At 52.1% G+C, this 12,447-nt stretch overlaps 1 protein-coding gene across 4 annotated transcripts in view; it reads left to right on the top strand.

Annotated features, from left to right (window-relative positions):
- The first annotated feature begins 1,010 nt into the window (after window positions 1-1,010).
- Window positions 1,011-12,447, top strand: part of ZBTB7C (zinc finger and BTB domain containing 7C) — a 383,007-nt gene continuing 371,570 nt past the window's right edge. For all 4 annotated transcript variants that reach the window (XM_070779012.1, XM_070779009.1, XM_070779011.1 and 1 more), the window contains exon 1: window positions 1,011-1,196. The gene's annotated coding sequence lies outside the window, so the exon portion shown is untranslated. The remainder of the gene's footprint in view (window positions 1,197-12,447) is intronic.

The raw sequence follows: 12,447 nt of genomic DNA, 5'->3' as shown, positions 1-12,447 counted from the left end.
GACGGGGGTGGAGCCAAGTCCTCCCAGGGCCCGCCTCTTGGCTGAGAAGCCGGCTGATTGGATGTTTCGGAAGGCCCGCCCCCCAGGCGGTCCAGGGGAGGGACCGGTAGCCCGAGGCCGGTCCCAGGCCAGCGCGGTGCCGCGTGCGGGGTACACTGGCTGGCGAGGGGTGGTGGTGGTGTGCTCCCCACGCCCGAGCGCCTTCTAGGGCGGGGAGGCCCGCAGGGATTTGGGAGCTCTGGAGAGCTGCGCGCCTGTGGTTTCTCGTTGTCGGAGAGGTGTCTTTCTGAGCTCTCTGAAATTCGGAGAGCATTAGGGAAACTTCAAGCCCCCCACGCCTTGCTCCCTAAGACTTTCGGTTGGAAAAGCAGCTGCTGAGTTCTTTTATTTCCTCCCCCACCCCCACAATCGGACTCTGTAAAAATAGCCGTGCGCCGGGGCCACCGAGCCAAGCTCCGCCGCCCCGCTGTCCCGGGCCGGGTGTGGACCTAAAAATACCCGGCGGCCTGGAGCCTGTGCTCCGGGTGCGGGAGGGTCCGGCCGGGCCGCAGAGGGCGTCTGGAGACCGGAGAAACGGCGGACGCCTGGCCCCTCGCCTCGGCCGGGGCTGTCCCTTTAAATCCTGGAGGAGGCAAAGAGAAAAAAAGGAAAGAAAGAGAAAAGACGAGGAGCCCCAAGCTGAGGGTGGCTCTGCCCGGCCCCCCATTCCGCCCCCCGCGCCGCGTCCTGACTGCCGCCCGCCGCCCCTGCGGGTCCTGGGCGCCCCGCCCGCCGCCACAGTTACTGTCAAAATAGAAATTAATTGGAGCCGAGGAGGAGGTTGGGACGCAGCAAGTGCATGTGTGGCAGGGCGGGGAGGGGGCGTAGGGGAGGGAGCGGGAGCCGGCGAGGGGCAACCGCAGACATCCGGGCCCTTTAGCCCAGTGCGCACCCCGAGCCGGTGGCGCGGGCAGCGCGGGCGCGGGGCGCCGGGAGGGCGGAGGCGCGGCGCGGGGAGGGAGGAGCTGCCGCGCGCCCGCCACAGCCGCTCGGCTCCACACCGCGGGCGCAGCCCGGCCACGAGTCTCTGACAGCCCCGCGGCCCGCGCTGCTTCGGCGCGCAGGGACAGATGGACCGCAGCGGCGGCGAAGAAGGACGCGAGGACCGCGGCCCGGCGCCAAGTGCGGGAGGCGCGCAGGTCGGGCGGCTCGCAGAGGTGAGTGGCTTCGCGTGCCGAGCTGAGGCATCGCCTGCGAGGGTCGCGATCTTCCCCGCACCTCGCTTGTGCCGAGGCGGGTCGGGGGGTCGCGGGGCTCCCAGAGGGGTGGCTTTACATCGCTGGCGCCGGGGAGTCATCTCCCGAGCTGTTGCTAGGAGGCCGGCGGTCCGCGCACCCTGGGGCGCTGGCGGGGGCAGGGGCGTCCCCGGCGCGGCGGGCAGGAGGCGGGGGGGTTGCGGTGGCTATTCAGGGGCTCCGTGCGGCAGCCATGCAACGGGAGGAGGCGGGAGGAGGTGGGGGGGAGGGAGGAGGGGAGAGCTAGCGGAGAGCGAGCCAGAGAGCGGGCGCCGCGCCTCCTGGCTGGCACCGCGGCCCGGAGCGAAGTGGCGCGCGGGGCTGGAAGGGAACTTCTGCGGGCGCATGCCTTCCCGGGCTCGGCGGCGCCTTCGGGCCCGGGCGGGGCGGGCCTGTCGACAGCCACAGGTGGTTTCTGCCAAAAGTTTTACCGCACTTCTGCCGGGAAGGCGCGGGGACGTTTTGGAGAGTGGCGGTTTCCTGAGACTCTGGCGCTCGCACTGAGCTCTTACCTTGAAGATTAGGAAGGGACTGGGAAACCTGGGACCCCGCATCTCGCGATGCGCCGCCAGGACTTCCTAGAGATGCCTGCTCTAGGTGATGTCTTTGCAGGACCCTGAAACCCATGCTGCTGTCCAGTTGGGAAGTTGCGCGAAATGGACGCACGCAACGATTCCTCCGCGTCTGGGAAAAGTTAAGCGAGGGCCAGCCCGGTATCTGTTGCCCGCAGAGGTCAACCCAAAGTCTCTTCTTAGAGACGCACAAAGGAACCCGGCACGCCTTCGCTCCTGGTCTGGGTCATCTCCTGCTCCTTTGAGAGCTAACCGTCTTCCGGCCGCTCTGTTGCTTTGTTATTAGGGCTGCTTCTCTGATTTCGTTAGGAAGAGTGCCAGGAGGAACCCAAGAAAAGCGGAGCGGCAACAACTCTCATTTCCTTTGAATCCAGCCGCGGTGGCTGGTGTGGAGGGTCCAGGACCGAGGGGAAGCAGGAATTGGTGGCGTGTACTGCCTGCCGAGGGAGCCTCGCTGGGCTGGGGTTTCTGGGGCCTCTGGGACAGAAAGCGGGATGACAGTGGGAAGGGAAGACCCTCAGAAGAGGAAGCTGTGCCTTGGTCGGCTCTGGGAGAGAGGCTCCTCAAGAAGTCCAGTGGTTTGGCCCTGTTCCTCATTGGCCAGGTTGATGAATCCAGGGCAGCGAGGTTAGCACCACCCGGGTAGGTCCATTCCTGGCCTGAAAGAAATCATTATCCCCAAAGAGTCTGATACCCTGGTGTTGCAAGTCCGTACAGAACTGCATGAGAGTTGGAAACACTCAGTCCTTCATTCTGGCTGGTCCCGTTCCCACTCCCTGTTCCCCCCAGCCCCACCAAGTACCTGAACAGAAAGCACACCCTTTGCTGTAAAGGAAGTCACAGAATTTTGGAGCTGAAAGAGGCCCTAGAAATATTAAGAGCGCTCATTTTTGCAGATGAGCAGACTCAGGCTCAGGGAAGGAGAGTGACCTGCCACAGTGGTTAGAGGCTGGGGGAGGCTAGAAATGACATCAACCTCCCAGAGCAGGGTGGAGAGAGTTCCTTCAGCAAGGCCTTGTAGAGCCTGAGATCAGAAATGCCACCCCCACACCCCAAGCCCATCATGGGCTCATTATCTGGTACTTTCTACATCCATGTTTGCCAGCTAATTTCCTGGCCCCTGTCCTTGGCTTAAAAAAAAAAAAAAATCAGAACTGTCACTGCAGATTTCCAGTCTGACACTATCCCAACTTTCCCTGCTCTCTCCTCACCCCAGATTCCTTAAACTCCTTTTGTAACATAATGTGGCTTGATTAGCCAAGATGAGTTTGCAGCTTGTCTCACTGCGAAGCACCCACTTTCCGTAGGATGCCAGAACTCTGTTTTCCTGGTAATTAGGTTTTACAGATATTTTTGAAAGGGAGCCCAATTCTGGATCAATTACACTTGGACACAAATGCTGTGCTGTTGTGGATACTAAATGAGAAAGATGAGCAATTATCTGGGGGTGTTGGAATAAATGTTGTTATGAGTATTTGACACAGCTATTAAACATCAATGAGTGGGTTTTCAGTAAATGTTTTTTACCCTGTATTTTATTGAGAAAACAAAGTGTCTTAATTAAAAGAACTGCAAGTTGGCCACTTAAATTTAGCCACTTGTTTCTTACCAGTGTGTATGGGTGGGAAGGATTTGAGTGGTAAACAGTTAAGAGGACTTTTTTCTCCCCAGACCTAAATATTCTAGGGCCATGCTTATTCTTCAGACTCAAATGTCATGTACAGCCCAGCAGAACCATATTAAATCAAAATAATTCTGGATGTGGTGTGTGTTAATCTGTATTAGTCAGAAATGACTTGTAAGAGAGAATATTTTGTAAGTTTTATGCTTTCAAGGGCATGAAATATCAAGAATTCAAGGCTAATGCAATGTCACTGAGCATAATTCTTCTCTCATAAACAGAAAAGAATCAGTGTCCCCAGAGTTGTGCTTGGGGCTCCTGTAGAGGAAGCCAGGATCTGGTATCTTCATGATCATGCAGTGTTTTAACAGTGCCTTTTCACTTTTACTGCATGCTAACCTCATAGGTGCCTCATCGTTCAGAGTTCAGCTTTTATTCATCTTACAGTGGGGACACTGAGGCAGAGAGAGGGGAGAATGTTATTCCTGTAACTCCATTCACTGCATTAACATACACTGAGGTGCAGCTTGGGGTTTCTAGGCTGACCTGGGTGAAACGAAAAAGTGAAAAGTAAAAGTGTTAGTCACTTAACCAGGTCCAACTCTTTGTGACCCCATGGACTATAGCCCGCCAGTCTCCTCTGTCCATGGGGTTCTCCAGGCAGGAATACTGGGATGGGTAGCCTTTCCCTTCTCCAGGGGATCTGGGGTGGATAGTCTTTCCCTTCTCCAGGGGATCTTCCCAACCCAGGGATTGAACCCTGGTCTCCCACATTGAGGACAGACTTCCCCAACTGAGCCACCAGGGAAGCCCCTGGTGGTGAAAGACCAGAGTGAAAGAGGCTCCCTGATCACATAGGGAGCTGCTCGCCTCTCTCCAGCCCTGCACTTCCAAAGGGGTGTAGAGGTGTGGCAGGGTTACAGTGATAATTCATAGGCGGCTACTTGCTCCCAAGGGGCCCTGAAGGGCTTGGTTCCCCACCCCCACTGTGGGTGAGCTGATTCCCTCCCTCTTCCAGCAGGCTGTGGGAACTTGGGCGAGGAGGGACCAGCTGGCCGAGGCTGGGGCGGGGGTGTGGGATCTGTGCTGTGGATGGCTGAAGGAGTCCAGGCTATTTATAACCCTCCTCCCCTCCTGGGAGGAAAAGACTCAAGGGTCTGGAACCAGGCTCGGCACTGACTTCTCCCCTGGATGGCTGTGCCCACTGGGAGAAAACCTGCTGCCCACTGCCTGGCGGGTGTTGGAGTGACCCCTGACCTGTGTGGAGGAGCCCTGCGGGGCTTCTGGCAGCTTCAGCTGCTCTGCGGGACCTGGGATACAAGCATTTCCTAGAGCTATGGTGTGGCCGCTTTTTCTCAGGCACTGACCCCCTGTTTGCACAAAATGAGGCACATTCCAGAAACCTCGCAGGGCGGAGCTTAAGAACCCGCTCAGGTCGGGGGGTAACTGACTTCTGCAAATAAGGGCAACAATGAGTTTTATGCCAAGAAGATTCTGAAAGCAACAAATTAGACACGGCCCTCTCTGACCATGCGCTGTGGCATTTCAGTGCAGTGCTGACTGAGGGGGTCTGAGTGTTTTCCCTCCTCCCCGACCCCTTCCCCAGACTGGTCCCCAGTGGTCCCCATCCCCTCCCACTCTTCAAGCCAACACCAAACACCTGTGTCTTCAAAGACATGGTACCTGCCACCCCACCAATTACAACTTCATTCCTGAGACTGGGCGTATCTTCTCCCTGGGTCAGTGGAGAGAGGAATGGGCTGGGGGGTGAGCAGAGGAAGCAGGCAGGGCACTGAGCTCGTCTCTCTGTTCAACCCCTTGGAGTGAATGAATCCACCCTTCAGAACCAAGTCAGGCGCTCACAGCAGGTTTTACCAGGAGGCCCACCTGGAGAGGTGGGTGCCGGGCAGCTCCAGCCGACGGTGGTGCCCTGTGAGCCTGGGGCAGCTTTTGGGAGCTGGGCTTGTGGTGTTCATCTTCACACCCTCAGTGCCCACCCCAAGGGCTGGGAATGGAAGTGTTTGCTGAACGCATGCCGAGGGCTGGGCATGGTGGACAGGCTTGCTCCTTTGCTGCCATCCGCTGTGCTCCTTGGTGCTGTGAAGGGGGTGTCAGGAGGACCAGGACATGGAAGCAGAGTGTGGGTGAGAAGAGAGGGGGCTCCATAGACATTTTGAGAGCCCTGAGTCAAGCTGATTGGTCCTCCAGGATGATGGGAACCCATTCATCAATTCAACTGACGGCCATGCGGTCCTTCTCTATGGGCTCTCACGGCTCAACCCAGCCTCACGGACACTCATGGAGCCACAGAGGGAGTCTCCTATAGTGGGGCAGGGGGGCCACTCGTGTGCTCCCCTCCTGTGGGTTCTCTGGGGTCTGGCCCCTGCCTTCCTCTCTGACCATCCCGCCACCCTCCCTGTACTCCAGCCACCTAGCTCCTTTTGGCTCCTTCAGCACGCGGAGCTCATGGGTTTCTCTTTGGCTGTTCTCCTTGTCTGCGAGGCCCTTCCTGCAGATCTGCCGATAGCTGGCTTTACCTGTCATTAGATCTCAACTGAAAGAGCCCAGTAATGGATTCTTCATAGCGCCCCATTCTGTCTGGGGCATAATCTTGGTTCTCCTTTGGTCTATTGTCTGCCTCCCCCACTAGAATGTAAGCTCCATGAAGACAAGGAGCTTGTCTGTTTTGCTCTTCATGTATTCTCAATGGCAGCACAGTGCCTGGCAGTGGCTGAGAAAATAGTTGGTGAATAGGTGGTGAAATAGTTGGTGAATGGGATATGCGCATTAGTGCTAGAAGGTATACGAAGATGAATCAGCCAGGGGCCCTGCGCTGGGAATCCCTTTAGCTTAGAGGCAGATATAAAGCTTGTTCATACTCACGCTGATGTGTGGCAGGAAGGGAAGGTGGCATTCAAGAGGTACAGCCTAGGAGGCCTATGGTCAAGCTGCCTTAACCCTGATTTGAAAAGGATGGTTGACTTAGGCGGAGGGGTCTTCTTTCTAATGGTATGATCTCGAGCAACTGACCCACCTCCAGCACTGAAGTTCCCCTCAGTTTCTGACTGCCACCCCTCTCTCTCTTCTATTTATTTACTTCTTTGGTGAACAAGAGTTCCAAGTGTAATGCCATCCTTGGAGAGTCAGGAATGTTGTGTTTTTCCACCGGCTCCATTCATCTGCAGCCTTCTCAGAACAGCTGTGGACAGCTGGCTGCCAACGTGGATGTGGGGAGAGCTTCTCTTCAGGGCCAGGGGGGTGTGCACAGCCCTGCAGGAATGGGGAATTTCATTTGAGTTTCATACCCTGCTGATCTCCAAACCCCACTGAAATGGTGCCTGTGAAAACAGATACATGAGGAAATGTAAAAACTATTAGGGTTCAGTTTGCTGCTTACTTTCTGATTATAAAAGCAATAGGGTCATGATAGAAAATTTGGAAAATATGGAAAGGTATAAAATTAAAACAGAAAACTGCTACAGAACCCTGATTTTGGAATATTTCCTTCCAGTCTTTTTTTCTGTATTCACCAGCACACATGGAGACCTACTCACATATAAATATAATTAGGATTGAGTGTTGTTTTCTACAGCTTTGAAAATCCACATAGTTTTTTAATAAACAGTAAGGTTTCTTTTCCTTAGAAGTTTGGGAGTGATTCACACTCCCACTGAATTACTGATACTTAGAAAAAAATGGGTTTTCCAGGTCTCCTTACTGGCTGAGAACATTGGCTTTACCATGCACAGTTTGAATCAGGAAATCAGTGCCCTCCTGCCCCACCCATAACACTGGATATGGTTAGAAAGGTGTGGTGGTGGTCTAGTCGCTCAGTCGTGTCTGACTCTTTGCGACCCCATGGACTGCAGCCCACCAGGCTCCTCTGCCCATGGGATTCTGCAGGTAAGAACACTCGAGTGAGTTTCCATTTACTTCTCCAGGGGATCTTCCCAACCCAGGCCCAATCCAGGGATTCAATCTGTGTCTCTTGCATTGCAGGCAGATTCTTTACCGCTAAGCCAGGCAAGCCTGGCTAGAAAGGTATTTCTCACCAAGTACCTCCCTCCATCACCTTGTTAAGGGCCACTTGTATACAGAGTTGCAAGCTATCCCTTACTGAGGGTTCTATTACATTTACCAATGCCACAGTGTTCTTTAGAAACATATTTTTATGGTTGTGTTGCATTCCTTCAAGTAATGTATCATACTTTATTTACCATTACAAAACACAAACCATACCCAATGCCCATTAGCTAATCATTCCTTGACCTACATACAACAGCAGCAGAACCTTGAGAAATATGAACCAGGATGGTTGGAATAGCATGTTTAGGGCATCACTATTTGGGGGAAACCTTCAGAAGCCCAGGGACTTTGTCACTGTCACTGCTATGCTCAGGGTCCAAAGAACGCCTGGTGAGCAAAGGATGCTCAAGATACATTTTGCTGAATGAGTTAAATGCAGAATACTTCCTGAGAGAGACCCTGGTTAAGTCTGTCGATGTCGAGGCTTCTTCTGAGAGTGAGTTTTGCTGGGGAGGGAGTTCAGGACCCTGAGGAAGAGCATCACCTTCTGGAAAGCAAAGTAAGAAAGGGCAGCTTTCTGAGTTAATAGTTTTGATGCATTTTTGGAAGAGATGAAGTTTAGATGGAGTCTTGATATAGGAGCCGAGAGACACTTAATTCTGTGAGACAGGAACTGGAGGGCACCCAGGCAGGAGGAAACTCAAGGTCAAGAGAGCCCCAAGGTCAAGAGTGTAGGAGCAGGTTGTTCGCCTAGGATGTGGGGTGTTGCCCATTCAGAGAGTGACTGGAAGCAGAGATTCTTCCAACTAGCACTTCATCAGGAGCCCAGAACCTACTCCCAGGGGAGGAAGGGTCCCTGAGGACCACGGGGCTTCCAACCTTGCCTTCAGGCAGGTATTGTCCCCATCCTGCAGGTGAGGAAGCCGAGACAGGTTCAGGGGTGGTGAGGAGCGTGGGTGTGGAGCTGTGGAGCCACTCCTATGGCTGGCCACTTTCCCCTGGTCCCCTTCAGCGTAACTGAACCTCTCTAAGTCTTAGTTTCCTTATCTAGAAAACAGAGAGAACCCGCTCCATAGGGCTGCTGGGAAAATGGGATGAGATGATGTACACATAGCACTTGGCACAATTCCTTCCCACGTGGAAGCCACAGTTACTGACTTGGGAGGAGACCGAGGATTTGTGTTGAAGAGGACTCAAGACTTCATTTTCTTCTCCTCCACCTCCTCTTCCTCCCCAAGCTACCACTATACTTTAAGGCATAAAAATCCTCCAAGACAGATGACTGTTGGGAAGCCAGTGCTCAGGTAGAATTAATGTCACTTGTAGGGTGGCAAGATCTCTCTCTCTACCTCCTACAGAAGGGGAGAAACACTCCTTGCAATCATTGTGAGGATTCAGAGTCTCAGTGTCAGCATGCGTCCGGGGCATACTATCTACTCAGGAATGCCTGGCATGGCTGGTCTTTAGAATAGAAAATGGCTGTGCAGAAACTTGGACACGGGACAGGTCAGTTTTGGCGACTGGGATAAATGGCTTATGACCTAGAGCAGCACAGTCTACTGAAGATATAATGTGAGTCCTGCAGGTAATTTAAAATTTCTAGCAGTCATATTTTAATTTTTTTTAGTGGGGGAGGATTTTGTTTGTTTGTTTGTTTTTGGTTGCACCATATGGCATCTTAGTTCCCTGACCAGGGATCGAACCCTTGTCCCCTGCACTGGAGCACGGAGTCTTAATCACTGGGACTACCAGGGAAGTCCCACGTTTTAAAGAAGTAAAAAGAAATGGGTAAATGAATTTTGGGTGTTTTGTTTAACCCAATATATCCAAGATATTACCATTTCAACATCTGACACGAGTCGCATTTCAAGGGGTCTGTAGTCCCCTGGAGACAGGGTGGGGAGCCTGGGGAACAGGTTGGAGGGCCAGTCTGGGGGAGCTGGAGCTACCTGGGGGGGCTCTGCATGGCCAGAGGAGGCCACGTGTCACAAGCTGTCCTCTGGGAGGAAACGTGTGAAAAGCAAGCAAATTCGGGAAGAAGTAAAGGACTATGAGACTTTATATCCCGGCCCTTGGAGGGCAAACTGTGTATTGCTGGGACCTGTTCCACTGTGGAGCTCAATTTTCTCATCCTCAAAAGTGCAGTTGTATTATCTCAGAGCCATTCTGGCTCTGGTTTCCCTTATTCCTGCAGAAAAGGCATGGAAAGCAAGTTTAGCCACTTTGTAAGTTTGAAGTGGGTGGAGGTGGGGCTTGGAGAGAAAGTTTGGGCAACAGAGAATACTGCTGGGCCCCGTGTTTAAAAGCATCTCGTTAGAAAGTTCTGTCTGGACAGTTGAGAGAGACCCACACATCTCTCTGAGCCTCTGCCAGAGTGGATAGTATCTAGTCACTGCTTTCAAGTTGCATTTATTTAAAAAGTATGTTTTGGGGGTGGGGGGAACCTCTGTTAACTGTGTTATTTTTAAAAAGTGACATGTTGTCATTGTCTTTAAATCCTGAAGCTGCGCGTTGTTCCTGTTCGGCCCAGATGGCTGTGAATGGCAGCCATAAAAGAGGGGAGGGGCCCTGCAGGAAATATTAGAACAAAAAAGGAAATATTTCAGCTCTGTCATAAATGGGCACGTGGCCTGTCCAGAGAGGATGTGGGAAGAGAGAGGAAAAAAGCAGCAGGTGTGTTTGGAGGGAAGGGTGTGTCCGCAAATGTATTTTAAGCTCTTAGAGTCAGAGGCGCTGGTTTCATCACATTCTGGTGAGGAGGGATTTGAGGTTTTTATCTGCCTGCCACAGGCTTCGGCAAGGGGAAGGAAACTCTCTCTCCTTTTTAAGGAGTGTCTTGTCTTTTAAAATTAGATTGTCAGTGAGTAACTAGCTGGGTCTACCTGGGGACTCCCTCTTCCCACAGGGGAGCGGGCCTGTGTGCCCTAAGAGCTGATCCGAGCAAACCCATTCTCCGAGGAGGAAGCTGAGGGGGTCACAGAGGCCCTGCCCCTCTCTGAGGTTCCCCAGGAAAGTGGAGAGGAGCGCAGACCAGTGCCAGCGGCCACCACATGTCCTTTTGGCCACACAAGGGTGCCGCCTCGGTTTTTGTTTTCTCCGCAGTTAACAGATGACTCAGCGGGGCTGCCTTGAACCCTTTTTTAAATGGGGATTTCTCTTTTATGTTTTCCTAAAGTAGATTTTTTTATTACTTTTCCACCTATTGTTTGCTTTGAATTTCTAATTTAATTTTTTCGAATAGGTCAATACTTGCATGGTTTAAAATTCAAAAGGTACAAAAGGGTATTCAAAGTGAACTGTCTTTCTCTCACCCCATCTCTTAGTCCCCTTATCCCTAGGCAACCACTTCTACTTATCTCTTAGGTTTAGAAATATTGACTGCACGTACTGGAAAATATGTGTATGTGTGTGTGTGTCTACCTGCATGTGTGTGTGTATTTAAAATTTTTTTATCTAAATGGAAGCATACCATATACATTCTTATTTCACTTTACATTTACTGAATAGCAAATATTGACTATTTAAGAACTTTTTTGTTCTTTTTTACTTGTTTATTACATTATATGGCTATACCTTAGTTTATTTAACCAGACCCTTATAGATGGATATTTTGGTTGTTTCCAGTCTTTTGCTTATTTAATAATCTTGGGTTTTACCCAATGATTTTTTTCTAATGAAAGCAAACCTTGAGTTTTCTGAATAAAGACAAATTGATAGCATTCTCGTCTTGCTGATTTATTGTTCACAAGGTGCTTCAAAGAACAAAATTGCTTAATTGTTTAAAGATGAAGAGCAGAATAAACTTTTTTTTTTTTTTTTCTGCATCAAGCTTCCTGGACAACAAATTCTGTGGTCGACATTATTTAACTAATGTTTCTTGAGTTCCTACTATGCACTGCGTCCTGGGCACTGGGCCAGGCAGTGGGTAGGGGGCACACAAAAGGAGGAGGCTTAAAGGCTGGCACTCCTGTTCTGGGCCTGGGGTTGGAGTCGGGGTGACTTTGATGGAGGGAAAGAGCAGTTAAAGCAGCACTCTGGGGGCAGCCTTGATGGAGGGGAAGTAGGAGCCATAGAGGGAACGTTGGGCCCTTTGATTGGATATGGGGGCATGGTTTCAAGGAGGGCCTCTGGGCTGATTGCCTGCCTGTGAGCAGCGAGGGTTCCTGCCCAAGCTTGTGGACTGTACCCAGGCTCCTCTGTCCATGGAGTCTCCAGGCTAGAATACTGGAGTGGGTAGCTATTCCCTTCTCCAGGGGATCTTCCCAACCCAGGGATCGAACCCAGGTCTCCCGCATTGCGGACAGGTTCTTTACCATCTGAGCCACCAGGGAAGCCCGAGCTTGTGGCACCATATCCTTGGTCCCGCTCCCCTGCCTCTCTAGGTCGCCATCCATCTGGGCAAGGTCCTCCATAAGGCAGGGTCTGGGACCCCGGGTCAGCCAGGTAGACTGTGTCCTCGCTGTGCTTCTTCTGACCTTGAGGAGCTTTGAAACCCCTGTTTATCCCAGGAAAACAGAGAGGTCTTCAGTCTGGAGAACAAGGCTCTCCCTGAGGCCAAGCCCTTCTCAGGAAATGGGCAGAGATGGCAGAGCAGCCTGCAGACAGAAGGGATGGGGTTAATGGGGGGAAATCAACCCCACTGTGTTGAAGGAGGCACCCTCGACCCACTTGAACTGGAGCCTCTGTGGGCTGTCCCTGTGTGTTTGCAGCTTTGTGCTCCCCTCCTGGATTGAGGGCATCTCCTTTCAGGAACACTGGCCCCAGTCCTTTCAGCCTGTTCTCTTGGGAGCTCAGAATACTTACTGGAAGTGGCCTGAAGGTAAACCTTTATCAGCAGGCTTGAAGGCAACCAACTAAAGTTGCTGAAGCGTTCCAGACTGGCCCTAGAAAGTGCCCATCACAAATAATTTCTTTTTCTTTTTTTTTTTAAGAATTTCTAATTGTATAGATGTGC

The sequence above is a fragment of the Bos indicus genome, chromosome 24 (assembly GCF_029378745.1).
Source record: "Bos indicus isolate NIAB-ARS_2022 breed Sahiwal x Tharparkar chromosome 24, NIAB-ARS_B.indTharparkar_mat_pri_1.0, whole genome shotgun sequence".
NCBI classification, from domain to species: domain Eukaryota; kingdom Metazoa; phylum Chordata; class Mammalia; order Artiodactyla; family Bovidae; genus Bos; species Bos indicus.
Note: the sequence above shows the minus strand (reverse complement) of the source record. Positions and strands in the feature narration are given on the sequence as shown.